Raw genomic sequence first — 16,191 nt, forward strand, 5'->3', positions numbered from 1 at the left:
ATTGTCTTCGGACAGCCTGTGACCCTTTTAACACAATATAATAACACATTCTACCAAATCATTGTGTCATGACTGTCCACGAAAATCCAAATAGGTCAGATCAGGTTTGCAATGAATAACTTCAACCAGACCCCGTCTCCCCCTAGGGGGAAGGAAAGAACTAGTCGGGATTAACAACTCACACCCTGTTGTAAATCAAGGGAGAAGATTCAGCCCTGCGCTCTCAAGATTCACCAAAGGAATGTGCATGTTTCAACAGACTTTTTCCGGCTGAAACTCTAACACATTCAAAAGCGAATACTGGGACAAAATTTCTAACATAGAATATGGGGAATGGTGGTGAGGTGATCCACTCCAGAGGTGATCTATAGACCACTAATGCCATTTTGTGATGTCATTAAAAAAAATATATAAAATAAAATACTTTAACTACATATATGAAGTTTCCATACTCTGCGTTGTGCATGTAATATGAAAAATGATTAAAGTAATTTTGTTAAGAGAGGGAAGCTATAAGAGAGAAGCTATAAGAGATAATAGTTTTACCTAACTTTGCACAGTGAGTAGTTACCGCCCGGAGTGAGGTCAGAGAGCGTGCCGGCCTGCCACCCCTTTCCAGCAAACTGTATGAATGGTGGGTTAAGAAAAAAACACGTTTAAAAGTGGTTTGACCTTTGAATCTCAACACGAGTTGGAGACAATAAACTCACCTCCAAGACAATCACTGGTACTGCTGATTAGCTGTCCTAAGTAAAGTATCTTCGAAAACTAATTTAGGTAGGACCATCCTGTTACTCTGCTCAAACCATTGATACGGCTGGCTAGCCTATCTAACAAGAGCGAATGGAAGGAAAATAAATGATGCTGTTCTGTTCAGGACTACACGACAAGTCACTGGATACCGGAGCCCTACAAAAAGAGGACAACAGTAGAATACTTTTTGGAACCATTTTGGACAATCAGAGCCTTACAAGCATGCCGCGAACAGGCCCAACCCCCTTTCCAAGGCTGCCCTGTCCACCGAGAGACCCCCGGCAAACCCAGGCATTTCACGTAAATACAGTCATGATTTCTTATTCAAAGCAGGCGGCGGTTTGTATGCAAAGTATATGGTTACTGTACGTGAAAGTAGTTTCCGAATGTACCAATGTTAAGTGTCACTGTCCCGCTCTCTTTCTCTCCATCTCTTCGTTAACTGAATCATAAGTAAGGCCCAGGTTCTTGCAGATGCAAGGAGGTTACGACCGTTCAGAATAATTATATGATACGAGGTTATGATTAGTACGTTGACTGTTTATAGATGTGATAAGTAAAGACCTTTCAGAATTTCATTCTGGAGATGGTAACTCTTTAAAGAACTGCTCTCGTGGTGCCCCAGATCCTAATGAGATAATTGTTACATGATTCATTTAATTGGGTAAAATTAAACATAGTTAGATAAATAACAGTTTTCAGATTAATGTTTAAGTCATGACAATTGCAACTGCTCACAAACTTCTCAGTTTAGCTTTGGAAGCGAACCCATCTCACTTCTCTTTTGAAAACACTATCACAAAAAAATGTAAAAGGTTGAAATGTTACTTTGGGCCGTTTGGGAAGTTATCGAATGTGTACCGTATCGCCATCCAAATCAGCAGTGGTTAGATCTTCGCAACTAGTCAAAACCAACTAATTGTGAAAATGCTCCCCCAACCACGACCATCCACAGTCAACACATAGTCTGCCAAGAGCAGTGGGAAGAACAAGGTGTGTTTGACAGTGTTCAAAGTCACCAGAGCCCACAGATGGTTAGATACAGCCCACACCCAAAGGTAATGAATAGGGGTCGCGCCCCCATTGAGCTCTAAATGAATTCCATGTGATAATGTGCAAACCAAAAGCTGTACACTTTTAGTTTGATGAAACATCTATTTAGTGAATACCATTGGTGGTTAATATGAGGGTTTCAGCATGAAATATCCTTTATATATATTTGTTTTTACAAAGATGTATTTATTTTACTATGTCAATATGTACAGTGCATTCAGAAAGTTCACACCACTTGATTTTCCCCCCACTTTTTGTTGTGTTATAGCCTGAATTTAAAATGTATTAAATTGAGATTTTGTGTCACTGACCTAGACACAATACCCCATAATGTCAAAGTGGAATTGACTTTTTAGAATGTTGTTTTTCAAATGAATAAAAAAAAAATCAAAGCTGACATGTCTTGAGCACAATAAGTATTCAACCCCTTTGTTATGGCAAGCGTAAATAAGGACAGGAGTAACAAAGAAAACTGTGTGATATAACATGATGTTTAAATGACTAACCCATCTCTGCACCAAACACAATTATCGGTAAGGTCCCTCAGTCGAGAAGTGAATTTCAAGCACAGATTCAACCACAAAGACCAGGGAGGTTTTCCAATGCCACGCAAAGGAAGGCACCTATTGGTAGATAGGTGAAAATGTAAAAAAAGCAGACACTGAATATCCCTTTGAGCATGGTGAAATAATCAATTACGCTTTGGATGATGTATCAATACACCCAGTCACTAAGATAGAGGCGTCCTTCCTAACTCAGTTGCCGGAGGGGAAGGAAACCGCTCAAGGATTTCCCCATGAGGCCAATGGTGATTTAAAAAAAGTTAGAGTTTAATGTCTGTGATAGGAAAAATGTAGGATGGATCAACAATAGAGCTGTCCCCAACTAAAAAAATCTTGCTTGACCGAGAGTCATCTGTTCTTTCAACATTTACATTACATTTACATTTAAGTCATTTAGCAGACGCTCTTATCCAGAGCGACTTACAAATTGGTGCATTCACCTTATGACATCCAGTGGAACAGTAGTGCAGTAGTGCATCTATGATTCAACCAATCCATTTTACCATATACAGTGCCTTCAGAAAGTATTCAGACCCTTTGACTTTTCCACATTTTGTTATGTTACAGACATATTCTAAAATTGTTTAAATTGTATTTTCCCTGATCAATCTACACACATTACCAAATAATGAAAAAGAAAAAAAAAATTTTGAACATTTTGCACATTTATAAAAAACATCTAAAACTGAAATATCACATTTACATAAGTATTCAGACCCTTTACTCAGTACTTTGTTGAAGTACTTTGTTTGGCAATGATTACAGTAACGATTCTTCTTGGGTATTACGCTTGGCACACCTGTATTTGGGGACTTTTTTTCATTCTTTTCGGCAGTTCATCTCAAGCTCTGTCAGGTTGGGTTGGGGAGCATTGCTGCACAGCTATTTTCTGGTCTCTCCAGAGATGTACGATCGGCTTCAAGTCCAGGTTCTGGCTTGGCCACTCAAGGACGTTCAAGATGGCGCTGACATACATGGCAGCTCTGCTTCTAGCTCCTAAGCAACTTTGCAGTATTTCGTTTTTTGGGATGTTATTTCTTAGATTATCAGCCCAGAAAGTTTTTTTTGTGTTATTACATACAGCCGCAAATAACTATTGGATATCAGAGCGGCGGTAACTCCCCATCATTACAACCAGGAATACAACTTTCCAGAAATTGATCCTTTGTTCGTACGCCAGAGGCTGCTCCAAGACGCCATCGGCAGAGAAGAGGTATTCGGAGTGGACTTCTAGTCTGACTCAGGAGGCGTGCCATTCACTGCTTCTGAGAATATTACTCACTAATGTTCAATCTCTGGACAATAAAGTAGACAAGCTCAGGGCGAGGATCTCCTTGCAGAGAGACCTCAGGGACTGTAACATACTCTGTTTAATGGAATCATGGCTCTCTCCAGATATACTGGATAGACAGGAATAAAGAACTCTCCAGGAAGAAGAAAGGCGGTGGTGTATGTTTCATGATTAACTACTCATGGTGTGATTGTGATAATGTACAGAAACTCAAGTCCTTTTGTTCACCCGACCTAGAATTCCTCACAATCAAATGTCGACCGTATTACCTCCCAAGAGAATTCTCTTTGGTTATAGTCACAGCCGTGCATATTCCCACTCAAGCCGATACCACGGCAGCCTTCAAGGAACTACACTGGACGTTGCGCAAACTGGAAACCACATATCCTGAGGCCGCATTTTTTGTATCTGGGGATTTTAACAATGCAAATTTGAGGAAAACGCAAATTAAGTTCTATCAACACATTGACTGTAGTAATCGTGCAGCTAAAATACTTGACCACTGCTACTCCCCCTTCCGGGATGCCTACAAGGCCCTCTCCCACCCTCCCTTCGGCAAATCAGATCGCGACTCCATCCTGCTCCTCCCTTCCTATAGGCAGAAACTCAAGTAGGAAGCACCCGTGCTAAGGTCTATTCAACACTGGTCTGACCAATCATAATCCATGCTTCAAGCTTCTTTTGATCACGCTGACTGGGATATATTCCGGGTAGCCTCTGAAAATACCATTACAAAGGGAAAACCAGCCAAGTCGGACACCGACGTCTTGCTCCTAGACAAGCTAAATACCTTCTTCGCCCGCTTTGAGGATAACACAGTGCCACCGACGAGGGCCACTCCCAAGGACTGTGGGCTCTCGTTGTCCATGGCCGACGTGAGTAAGACATCTAAGCCTGTTAACCCCGGCCCAGGTGGCATCCCTAGCCACGTCCTCAGAGCATGTGCAGAACAGTTGGCTGGAACTGTTTACGGACAGATTCAATCCATACCTATCCCAGTCTGCTGTCCCCACTTGCTTCAAGATGTCCACCATTGCTTTCTTGCATACAGGAACAAAGGTAACTGAAGTAAATGACTATCGCCCCATAGCACTCACTTCTGTCATCATAAAGTGCTTTGAGAGGCTAGTTAAGGATAATTTCACCATTACCTTACCTGACACCCTAGACCCACTTCAATTTGCATACCTCCCCAATAGATCCACAGACTATGTAGTCGCCATCGCACTGCACACTGCCCTATTTCATCTGGTCAAGAGGAATACCTATGTAAGAATGCTGTTCATTGACTACAGCTCAGCCTTCAACACCATAGTACCCTCCAAGCTCATCATTACGTTTGTGGCCCTGGGTCTGAACACCGCCCTGTGCAACTGGGTCCTGGACTTCCTGGCAGGCCGCCCCCAGGTGGTGAAGGTAGGAAATAACACCTCCACTTCGAGGATCCTCAACAAAGGGGACCCACAATGGGGTGCATGCTCAGCTCCCTCCTGTACTCCTTGTTCACCCATGACTGCGTGGCCACGCATGCCTCCAACACGCCTCCACAACAGTAGTAGGCCTGATTACCAACAATGATGAGACAGCCTACAGGGAGGAGGTGAGGGCCATGGCGGAGTGGTGCCAGGTGGTGGAGGCTGAAGAAATTTGGCTTGGCCCCTAAGACCCTCAGAAACTTTTACAGATGCACAATTAAGAGCATCCTATTGGACTGTATCACCACCTGGTACAGTAACCGGTGGGACCGAGAGACTGAAAAACAGCTTCTATTTCAAGGCCATCAGACTGTTAAGTAGCCATCACTAGCTGGCTACCACCCGGTTACTCAACCCTGCACCTTAAAGGCTGCTGCCCTATATACATAGACACGGGATCACTGGTCACTTTCAATTTTACATTCTGCTTTACTCATTTAATATGTATATAATATTATATTCTACTGTATTTTAGTCAATGCCACTCCGACATTGCTCATCCTAATATTTATATATTTCTTAATTCCATTCTTTTCCATTTAGATTTGTGTCTATTGTTGTGAATTGTTAGATAGTATTGCATTGTTTGAGCTAGGAACACAAGCATTTCGCTACACCCTCAATAACATCTGCTAAATATGTGTATGTGACCAATCAAATTTGATTGATTTGAGACTTGTCCCGAAGCCACTCCTGCGTTGTACTTTGCGCAGCGAGTGTTGATGTCTCTGATGATCTGGTGAAATTTGCTCTACCCTCAACTTCCGGACTAGTCTCCATCTTGTTGTGCTGTTTGTTGCTCCTTGGCTATCTGACAAACTTTTTGGTTCTTACTTTGAATACATTTACCTACGTCTTAGTTTGTTCCTCATGCTACTTTTTTCATTCAACTTTTTTACCCCCGGACGCTTTATCTGGACATGGTTCTACAGGACCTCCACCAGCCGAAAAAGCTAAGTAGTAACATTAACACTATACCATCTAATTGCAGTCGCTGTACTCATAATATAAAGGAGAACTATCACCTTATGGTGAGGATAGCCGTGTTGCAAGCACAGCTTCAGACGCAATCGTTAGGCAGAGGGTCATTTAAGCGTAGTAGGAAAGGATGAAACAGCGTTTGACCCACCAGTAAGTCCAGATAGTAGTATAAATCCCTCCGCACAGTCCCCGCAGCCAGACAATTTTCTCAAGGCTTCTGGAAAGAAATGCTGTTGGCATGCTCAACCGGTCTCGCTCATTCAGCCTGACAAACTTTCAACCGGTTCTTCCCATTAAAGCAACGAGTCAGAGTCAGAGGCCGAGCCTTCTCAGGTATCTCCTCCACCCGTTACGGGGTCTGTGCTGCCGAAGCCTCCCACCATTAGCTCTGACAAATTGAAAACCCTAATCATTGGCGACACCATTACCCACAATATTAGACTTAAAAAGAATCATCCAGCAATCATACACTGTTTACCAGGGTGCAGGGCTACCGACGTAATGGCTAATCTGAAGATGGTGCTGGCTGAGGCTAAAACTGGCGAGTGAAGAGAGTATAGGGATATTGTTATCCACGTCAGCACCAACGATGTTAGGATGAAACAGTTAGAGGTCACCAATCGCAACATAGTTTCAGCGTGTAAATCAGCTAGAAAGATGTGTCGGCATCGAGTAATTGTCTCTGGTCCCTTCCCAGTTTGGGGGAGTGATGAGTTCTACAGCAGAGTCTCATAACTCAATTGCTGGTTGAAAACTGTTTTCTGCCCCTCCCAAAAGAGAGAATTTGTAGATCATTGGACCTCTTTCTGGGACTCCCCCACAAACAGGACCAAGCCTGGCCTACTGAGGAGTGACAGACTCCATCCTAGCTGGAAGGATGCTCTCATATTATCTATGAACATAGACATGGCTCAACTCCTCTAGCTCCACAATGAGACAGCAGGCTATCTGGCCTGCACCCTGTTAGCCAGCCTTTCAGCTTAGTGGAGTCTGACAATAGCACAGTCAGTGTTGTCAGCTCGGCTATCCCCATTGAGACCGTGTCTGTGCCTTGATCTAGGTTGAGAAAAACAAAACATGGCGGCGTTTGCCTTCGCAATCTCAATGGAATAAAGACCTCCTCCATTCCTGCCATTATTGAAGGAGATTGTGATATCACACATCTCAAAATAGGGGTACTTAATGTTAGATCCCTCACTTTCAAGGCAGTCATAGTCAATGAACTAATCACTGATCATAATCTCGATGTGAATGGCTTGACTGAGACATGGCTCAAGCCTGATGAATTTACTGTGTTAAATGAGGCCTCCCCTCCTGGTTCCCGCAAAGGCGGAGGTGTTGCTAACATTTATGACAGCAAATTTCAATTTACAATACTTTTTTTTCTCTGCATTTTGGTCTTTTGAACTTCTAGTCATGAAATCTATGCCTACTCAATCACTTTTTTTTTAATAACTACTGTTTACAGGCCTCCTGATCCGTATACAGCATTCCTCATGGAGTTCCCCGAGTTCCTATTGGACCTTGTAGTTATGGCAGATAATATTCACATTTTTGATGACTTTAATATTCACGTGGAAAAGTCCACAGACCCACTCCAAAAGGCTTTCGGAGCCATCATTGACTCAGTGGGTTTTGTCCAACATGTCTCCAGACCTACTCAATGCCACAGTCATACCCTGGATCTAGTTTTGTCCCATGGAATGGATCTAAATGTTTTTCCTCATAATCCTGGACTATGGGACCACCATTTTATTAAATTTGAAATTGCAACAAATAATCTGCTCAGACCCCAACCAAGGATCATCAAAAGCTGTGCTATAAATTCTCGGACAACCCAAAGATTCCTCGATGCCCTGACAGAGTCCCTCCACCTACCCAAGGCCGTCGGAGTACAAAAATCGGTTAACCACCTAACTGATGATCTAAACGTAACCTTACGTAATACCCTATATGCAGTCGCACCCCTAAAAACAAAACAAATTTGTCACAAGAAATTTGCTCCCTGGTATACAGAAAATACCCGATCCCTGAAGCAATCTTCCAGAAAATTGGAACGGAAATATCGCTCCACCAAACTAAAAGTCTTCCGACTAGCTTGAAAAGACAGTAACGTGCAATACCAAAGAGTCCTCACTGCTGCCCGATCATCCTATTTTTTCAACCAAATTAAGGAGAATAAGAACAATCCAAAGTGTATTTTTGACACTGTCGCAAAGCTAACTAAAAATAAGTATTCAACAAGAGAGGATAGCTTTCACTTCAGCAGTGATAAATTCATGAACTTGTTCGATGAAGAGATCATGATCCTTAGAAAGCAAATTATGGATTCTACTTTGAATCTGCAATTTCTCCAAAGCCTGCACAGAACTGCCAGGACATAGGATCAATGGAGGATCAATGGAGACATTCAAGTTGTTTAATCCTGTATCTCGTCACACATTCATGAAAATAGTTATGGCCTCTAAACCGTCAAGCTGCATACAGGACCCTATTCCAACTAAACTACTGAAAGAGCAGGAAGTATCCTGTGCTTGGCCCTCCTATATTGAACATATAAATGGATCCCTGTCCACCGGATGTGTACCAAACTCGCTAAGTGTCAGTAATAAAGCCTCTATTGAAAAAGCCAAACCTTGACCCGGAATTTTTGTTTTGTTTTTACAAATCAGCCTATATCGAATCTCTCATCTCCCCCCAAAAATATGTTATGCAGAAACTCACTGCCTTCCTGAAGACAAATAATGTATATGAAATGCTTCAGTCTGGTTTTAGACCCCAGCATAGCAACTGAGACAGCACTCACAAAGGTGGTAAATTACCTTTAAATGGCGTCAGACCAAGGCTCTCCATCCATCCTAGTGCTCCTAGACTTAGTGCTACTTTTGACACCATCGAGCACCACGTTCTTTTGGAGAGATTAGAACTCCTAATTGGTCTACACCAGGGGTGGGCAATTCCAGTCCTCAAGGGCCTGATTGGTATCCCAGTTTTGCCCCAGCTAGCACACCTGACTCCAATAATCACATAATCATGATCTTCAGTTTAGAATGCAATTTGATTAATCAGCTGTCTTTGCTAGGGATGGAAAAAAAGTGTGACACCAATAAGGCCGCTCTCCCTCCCTGGCACTCGAGGCCCTGCATTACGCACTCCTGCCACCATCACTACGCACACCTGATTCCCTCGTTACGCGCATCAGCGATTCATTGCACTCACCTGGACTCAAATCGTCATGTTATTACCTCCCCAATATCTGTCTGTTCCCCAGCTCTGTTCCCCTCTTCTGCATTAATGTTTGTATGTCTTGTATACCTGGTTATGATGCTCTTCCTGTCTTGTTCATGTCTGTGCTAAATTAAAATGTTCAACTCTTCGTACCTGCCCTCTCATCTCCAGTGTTGGTTCTTACAGCGTGCATATTATATGTGCCAAACAGGTGCTGTTAGATTACAATATCATTTTTCTGACCATCTGGAACAATGTACACAACACTAAATAAATGCTAAGCGTACCAGAGAGTCTGTTGCAATGTTTAGTTCAAAATAAATAATTGTAAAGCCTTTATTACAGCAAACACTAAAAACAAATTGCATTCATTCGTGAACTCAATTTCCGACATGGACCAGTTTATTTATCGTTTTCGCTAATTATTCAAGGGTAGCTTTATTTTATTTTCAAACGGAAATGCTTGATTTCATTTCAAATGATAAATGACTCATGCTGTGTGATGACATTTATGAATGAATTAATGAATGATACAGTAGCCTATATACGTTTTGAAATATAGGCTTACGTTACGGTATTAAAACTAAACAGTATGTACTCTTTGGCCTAGAGCACGATGGTGGTTCTACAAGGCTGCTATACTAAGCCAACGATATTGCTTATTATAAATGATGATCATCATAATAAGTCATAATAACAAGGAGATCAAGAAAAAGGAGGGTTATTATTATACGTTTTATTTTTCTGACAATTTGGAAGAGTAAACAACACTAAATAACTTATAAGTAATACCAGAGAGGCTGTTCTAATATATTTAAAAAAGTGTAAAGCCTTTATTACAGCAAAGCAAAGATTAAAAACAGACGAATTTGTGAAATTGTTTATCCCACATGTGGTTGCGTGAGGCTTGGTGCTCACAGAATCAGTAGGCTATTGATCAAGCACTCAAACAGAAGCAGGATCTGTCTTATTTCTCTAGATATACAGTATATGGATGATTTACAGTATAAAGCCAGGCACATTTAACAATTAGGCTATTGATTATAGACCTATTGCCATTTCCGCTCTCCTCACTTTTCTTAGAAAAGTATGGCAAGTGCTGTTTTCTTGTCTCCTAACTCGGCTGCTGCCTCCGCCGCATTCTTCTCAACATCAATATGCTGGTTAACTATTATGCACATAGCGTCATGGTCTAAGAAAAGACGGCAATTCAGTGCACTGATATTTCAGAACCACGGTCAGCAATCGCGATCCAATGCGAGAGAAAGCAACATGAATAAAAAATAGTGTTGCACCAATGTTTTTACGTAATATAACCATATACGATTTTAGTAGCACGTCTTAGTGATGGACTGTGCCATCCCCACGGCCTCCACAATGGATTAGTCCACTCAGACAAGCGCGAATCAGAGAAGTGCCTTGTACACCATGAAATTCTATATATGTTTTGCTACTGCTCGACTAAAGAAATATCGACCGACCAACTGCCTATCAACTAAATGGGATCAGCTCTTAACAGCATTGTAAATACTAACCTAAATGACAGGGTGAAAAAAAGGAAGCCTATACAGAATAAAATATTCCAAAACATGTATCCTGTTTGTAATAAGGCACTAAAGTAATACTACAAAAAAATGGAAAATAAAATGTACTTTTTGTCCTAAATACAAAGTGTTAAGTTTGGGGCAAATCCAACAAAACACATCACAGAGTACCACTTTTTAAAAAATATTTACAAGCATGGTGGTGGCTGCATCGTGTTATGGATATGCTTGTCATCGGCAAGGACTGGGGAGTTTTTTAGGATAAAAATTACAGTAATAGAGCTAAGCACAGGCAAAATCTTAAAGGAAGAACTGGTACAGTCTGCTTTCCAACAGACACTGGGAGACAAACCTCACCTTTCAGCAGGACAATAACCTAAAGAACAAGGACAAATATACACTGGAGTTGCTTATAAAGACGACATTGAATGTTCCTGAGTGGCCTAGTTACAGTTTTGAAAATCTATGGTAAAACTTAAAAATGGCTATCAATCAATGATCAACAACCAACAAGAGCTTGAAGAAATGTTCAAAGAATAAATGGGCAAATATTGTACAATCCAGGTATGCAAAGCTCTTAGAGACTTACCCAAAAACACTCAGCTGTAATCGCTGCCAAATGTGATTCGAACATGTATGGACTCAGGTGGTTGAATACTTATCTAAGCAAGATATATTAGCATTTAATTTTTCAAATATTTTTTTTAAATCGGAAAATTCTTCATCCACTTTGACATTGTTGTGGATTGTTGACAAAAAAGGACAATTAAATACATTTTATTCCCACTTTGTAACAAACAGTCAAGGATTGTGAATACTTTCTGAAGGCACTTTATTTGTCGTCAATGTTCGGAATATTTAAAAAAAAAAGTTATTCAAGTATAAATTACCCAAAGTTACGATAGATTGGCATAGATTTTCTGTTAATTACCTCAATTATTGAAGATGCTGGTGACTTTGGTAAATTACTGGTAGCTTTGCAACCCCAGTTATACTGGATTGGTACAACAATACACTGTCTATTTGGTATTCCAACAACACTGCTGCCCATATATGCAGTCTGCCTGACAAGAGTACACCCAAAAACGTCTGCAGAGAAATTACATTTAGATCGTGAAATTCTGGCATAAACATTCCTCAAGTCTACACAGTGCCCAGTCCTTTTGGATGGAAAGTAAATTAAAGTGTGTCTGCCTTTGATCAGCATTAGGAGCATGGCTACTGACTGAGGTATTTTATGGAGTCATGAAAAGTGAGAAAGGGGAATTTTTCAGCCCTTAGTGTGCTGTTGCTAAAATAAGCTGTAGCTGTACTTTTATGAGGGTTACAATCAGAATGAAGAAGTATGTGAGTTAATAGTGTGCGTGAGACAGCTTACAACCATTTCCATTTGCAGCCTTGTACATTGCCATATATGTCTCTTTGGACTTACAATAAGTGTCTGATTTACAAAGTTACAGTAGTAGGGTGTATGTTCATGTCATTTTGACTACTGCTTCAGACACTGACACACACAAATAACACACACCAGTTTGGAGGCTGTGTGCGAAACAGTCTAGAGTCCACAGTCATTAAAGGGAACAAGGAGAGACCTCCGGAGCGGTGTTGTTGATTAGGCAGCCCCTCTATTCTTAGGTGCCTTCCCATACAGAGGCTGGTTCCCCATTCACAACACAAGGTCATTAGATAATACACAGCGGGACCTCAAGACCAACACGGTGGGGGTGGGAGGGCCACGCTACAAAACAACCTTTTCCCCAACTCAAACTCCCCCTTCTCGGTCTCTCTACACACAACACACACACATGAATGATGATGTCATTATTACGCCCCCTTCTCAATTCAGTCCAGTGTTATTCAGCCTTTCAGTGTGGGTTTCCGCTCTCTCGGTGTCTGTTATTAGAGACAGGGCATCAATATACGCTTCTACACCTGCATTGCTTGCTGTTTGGGGTTTTAGGCTGGGTTTCTGTACAGCACTTTGAGATATCAGCTGATGTAAGAAGCCCTTTAGAAATAAATTAGATTTGATTTGATAATGTGACCTACTGTCACAAGAAAAGGGCAACCAGTGAAGAAAAAACACCATTGTACAACCCACATTTATTTTCCCTTTTGTACTTTAACTATTTGCACATCGCTACAACATATGACATTTGAAATGTCTTTATTCTTTTGGAACTTCTGTGAGTGGAATATTTACTGTTCATTTTTATTGTTCATTTCACTTTTGTTTATGATCTACTTCACTTGCATTGGCAATGTTAACATATGTTTCCCATGCCAATAAAGCCCCTTGAATTGAATTGAGAGAGATATCTACTGAGTGTTTGGCCTCAATGGTTTCTCTCAGCTCCCAGCATGATCTATTTTGGTGATGACAAGAACTAATGCTGAGGGAGCACTATGGCCTATTGATTTACACTGATGCTCAGCTCAGGAATGAGTGAGAGACAGAGAGACAGACCAGGTTGGAGAAACAGAAACAGAGAGGAGTGTGAAAACCAGCGAGACAAAGATTTGTAGTAATTGAGCAAACAATTAGGCTTGCGCCCTGCTACAATCCACTAAAGCTGAAGCCTGTATTTTGTTTTATTGTAACTTTAGTTAACTAGGCAAGTCAGTTTAAGAACAATTTCTTATTTTCAATGGTGGCCTAGGAACAGTGGGCGGAACGACAGATTTTTACCTTGTCAGCTCGGGGATTTGATCTTGCAACCTTTCGGTTACATGTCCAACACTCGAACCACTAGGCTACCTGCCACCCCAATTTTAATCCCACTTTGTAACATAAAAAGTCAAGGGTTGTGAATACATTTGTCATCAGTAGGGTATGTGGACACAGCATAGTGATGGTAACAGCCCAGTTCCTGTGGGGATAGCTTGGCAGCCAATGACGGTATGTCTGCCCTTCCTAGCCAAACGCTGTTTGGCTAAGTCACCATGACGACGGAGCTGCCAAGCCTCATTTCAAAAACTCTAGTCTGTGCTCAACTCTGTGGATGAAATCATCATGGAGTTGAGGTACTTGGCAATGACACAATGTACTCCTGCACGCGTACATTTCTCTGTCAACCTTCTCTTTGTCGGAGGTAGACATTATTAGTTCACTGTTTGAGAAAGCATACTTACTCTGGTTGAGTGTGTCAAGAGGTTTCTGAGTCAATAGAGCAGTTATTATGCATTCATGAATCAGCAACGTATTTTCTATGACGTTCAACATCATACGACCTATAAACCTCGGATGGGTGATAGATGGGTGGTAAACCACAAAGCGGAGCCCACAGATCATTATGACATCACCATGGCAACATATCTCTATTATCTATAATTGTGTGGGACCACAGATCACCCACATTCAGAAGTTCATCAAAGGAACATGGCACTAATTGGGCATAATTGAAGGTGTCCTAAATATGTGTCTCTGAGCTATCCGCCACAGGGTTCAAACATGTGGGGATGCAGATTATTTTTTGTCTGCCTGCACTACAGACGCTTATATCGGTCGCTAATACAAGACTAGTAAAGGCCCAGTGCACTACTTTGATGTTTTTTTCCTTTTTTCCCCCCGATTTTTCAGGGGGTGCTGCAGCACCCTCAGCCCTCGAACTTCTCGGAGCTTTGGGTTCAAAGGGAAAAATGGGTCCATTAAAGTGGATTTGCAAATATTTGCCCGCTAATAGAATTCAGGAGGGGAAATAAATAGGCTATTTATTCTCCATTACAATGCATGGTATTCTATGCGTCAATGCTGTTCGTGTGTGTCTCTATGTCTGTGGGTGCGTGTACTGTTTAGTACCTCTCTGTGTTGAATTACAGTCTATCTCAAAGATCGCCATGTATGCAGACACCCGAGCTGTGCGCTGAGCACAAAGAATAAAGTCAAAGAGCCCTGGGGAGAATAGCCGAGTCACTCCACGCGAGGCCAGAAAAAGCGCAGGCCAGGTGCTAAAAGCAAGACGTGCACGCCACACAGGTAGCCAACAGTTTGGCACGCGCACTAACCTCCGTTGGTTGTATGGTAAGGACACTCTGCAGGCTACCTGCACTAACGCCTCAATAATACCTACAGTGAATTGCGCAAAATGGCACGCAGCATCACCTGGATGTGTGCAACAAATGTTCAACATTCACATTCCGTTAATATTTCTGGCAAGCTGTCAACGCATACAATGTGATGCATAGCCTGCGTTCGATAAATCCAAAGTATGCGCCACACAGAACTGCAATGTTGCACGGCAAACGCAGCGTTCCGTTCCATTGGAAATGCATGTTCTTCTGGTGTCCCAGGGTGCAAACAAACACTATCGGTGTGATCGAGGCGTAACTGTGCCACCTGAGTTGCCCTGACTATCAGTGATACTATCACTATCACTTCCTCTATGCCTAGCCTATATCTAGACCTAGAACACAGTTTTATGTTATCCTTTGACTACCTCCATAATATATCCACTCCTGGAACCAATTCAATCAAGTTTGAATTACACAACACCCTTTCTTTTTGTAAACGAGAAAACAAGATCCAAATGCTGGGACCGTTTACGTAGCTCTGAATGAAACCGGATATTTATGTAACGAACTATCAAATAAGTATTTAGAAACTTCCTTATTGGGAGTTTAAAATGCGACTAAAGGTATACTCAACTTGAGCTTGCAACTATATTCAGGCACTGAAGAGCAAATAAGGATGTTTAGGCCTACCAGTTGGTTGATGAGCGGGGGTTGAGAATGTCCTCTTTGGCCGTGAGCAGTGACAGGCTATAGGTATCGAGGTTAATCGCTCGCATCGTGATGGTGAAGTTTTCTACAATCCACTTCCGAAGATTTCTTCACTTCGCAAGTCGCACTAGAAACGTACTAGAAACTGAACACGGCCACACTGACGCGCTTTCACGGCCGGGAGAACGATTAGTAAGTAGGCTTATCTCATGCAAAGTAATGGAAGTTTCAAGTGGAGAAGAAGGTGACAGTCCGCCAGCAAGCTATGCAGGCTGCAAACACACACACTGGGTGGTTGAGGCTGTTGCAGACTTTCTGCAGTGAGATGGAAATACGTTTTCACTCAAAGCCCCACCTCCTCCTGACGAATGGGGGGAAGCTGAGTTACATTCTAGCTGGTCCTGGTCCAAACTTCAACTTCACACACCATTTTCTTCACCTCCATTCCTCACTTTAATAATAAGGTGGAATTGTGGAAAAATATATATTTTTATAATTAAAGCTAGAATCTTTAAGTGAAACAATAGCAAAGCTGACACCACACCTCTGTTTTGGTATAAAGCAAAGGGATTGGCTTGGAGAAA

General features: G+C 41.8%; 1 pseudogene; it reads right to left on the reverse strand.

Annotated features, from left to right (window-relative positions):
• The window catches only part of LOC115139718 (drebrin-like protein A), a 57,217-nt pseudogene extending 41,289 nt beyond the window's left edge, over positions 1-15,928 (reverse strand).
• Between the last annotated feature and the right edge of the window lie 263 nt (positions 15,929-16,191).

This window comes from Oncorhynchus nerka, linkage group LG13 (assembly GCF_034236695.1).
Source record: "Oncorhynchus nerka isolate Pitt River linkage group LG13, Oner_Uvic_2.0, whole genome shotgun sequence".
In the NCBI taxonomy this organism is placed as follows: domain Eukaryota; kingdom Metazoa; phylum Chordata; class Actinopteri; order Salmoniformes; family Salmonidae; genus Oncorhynchus; species Oncorhynchus nerka.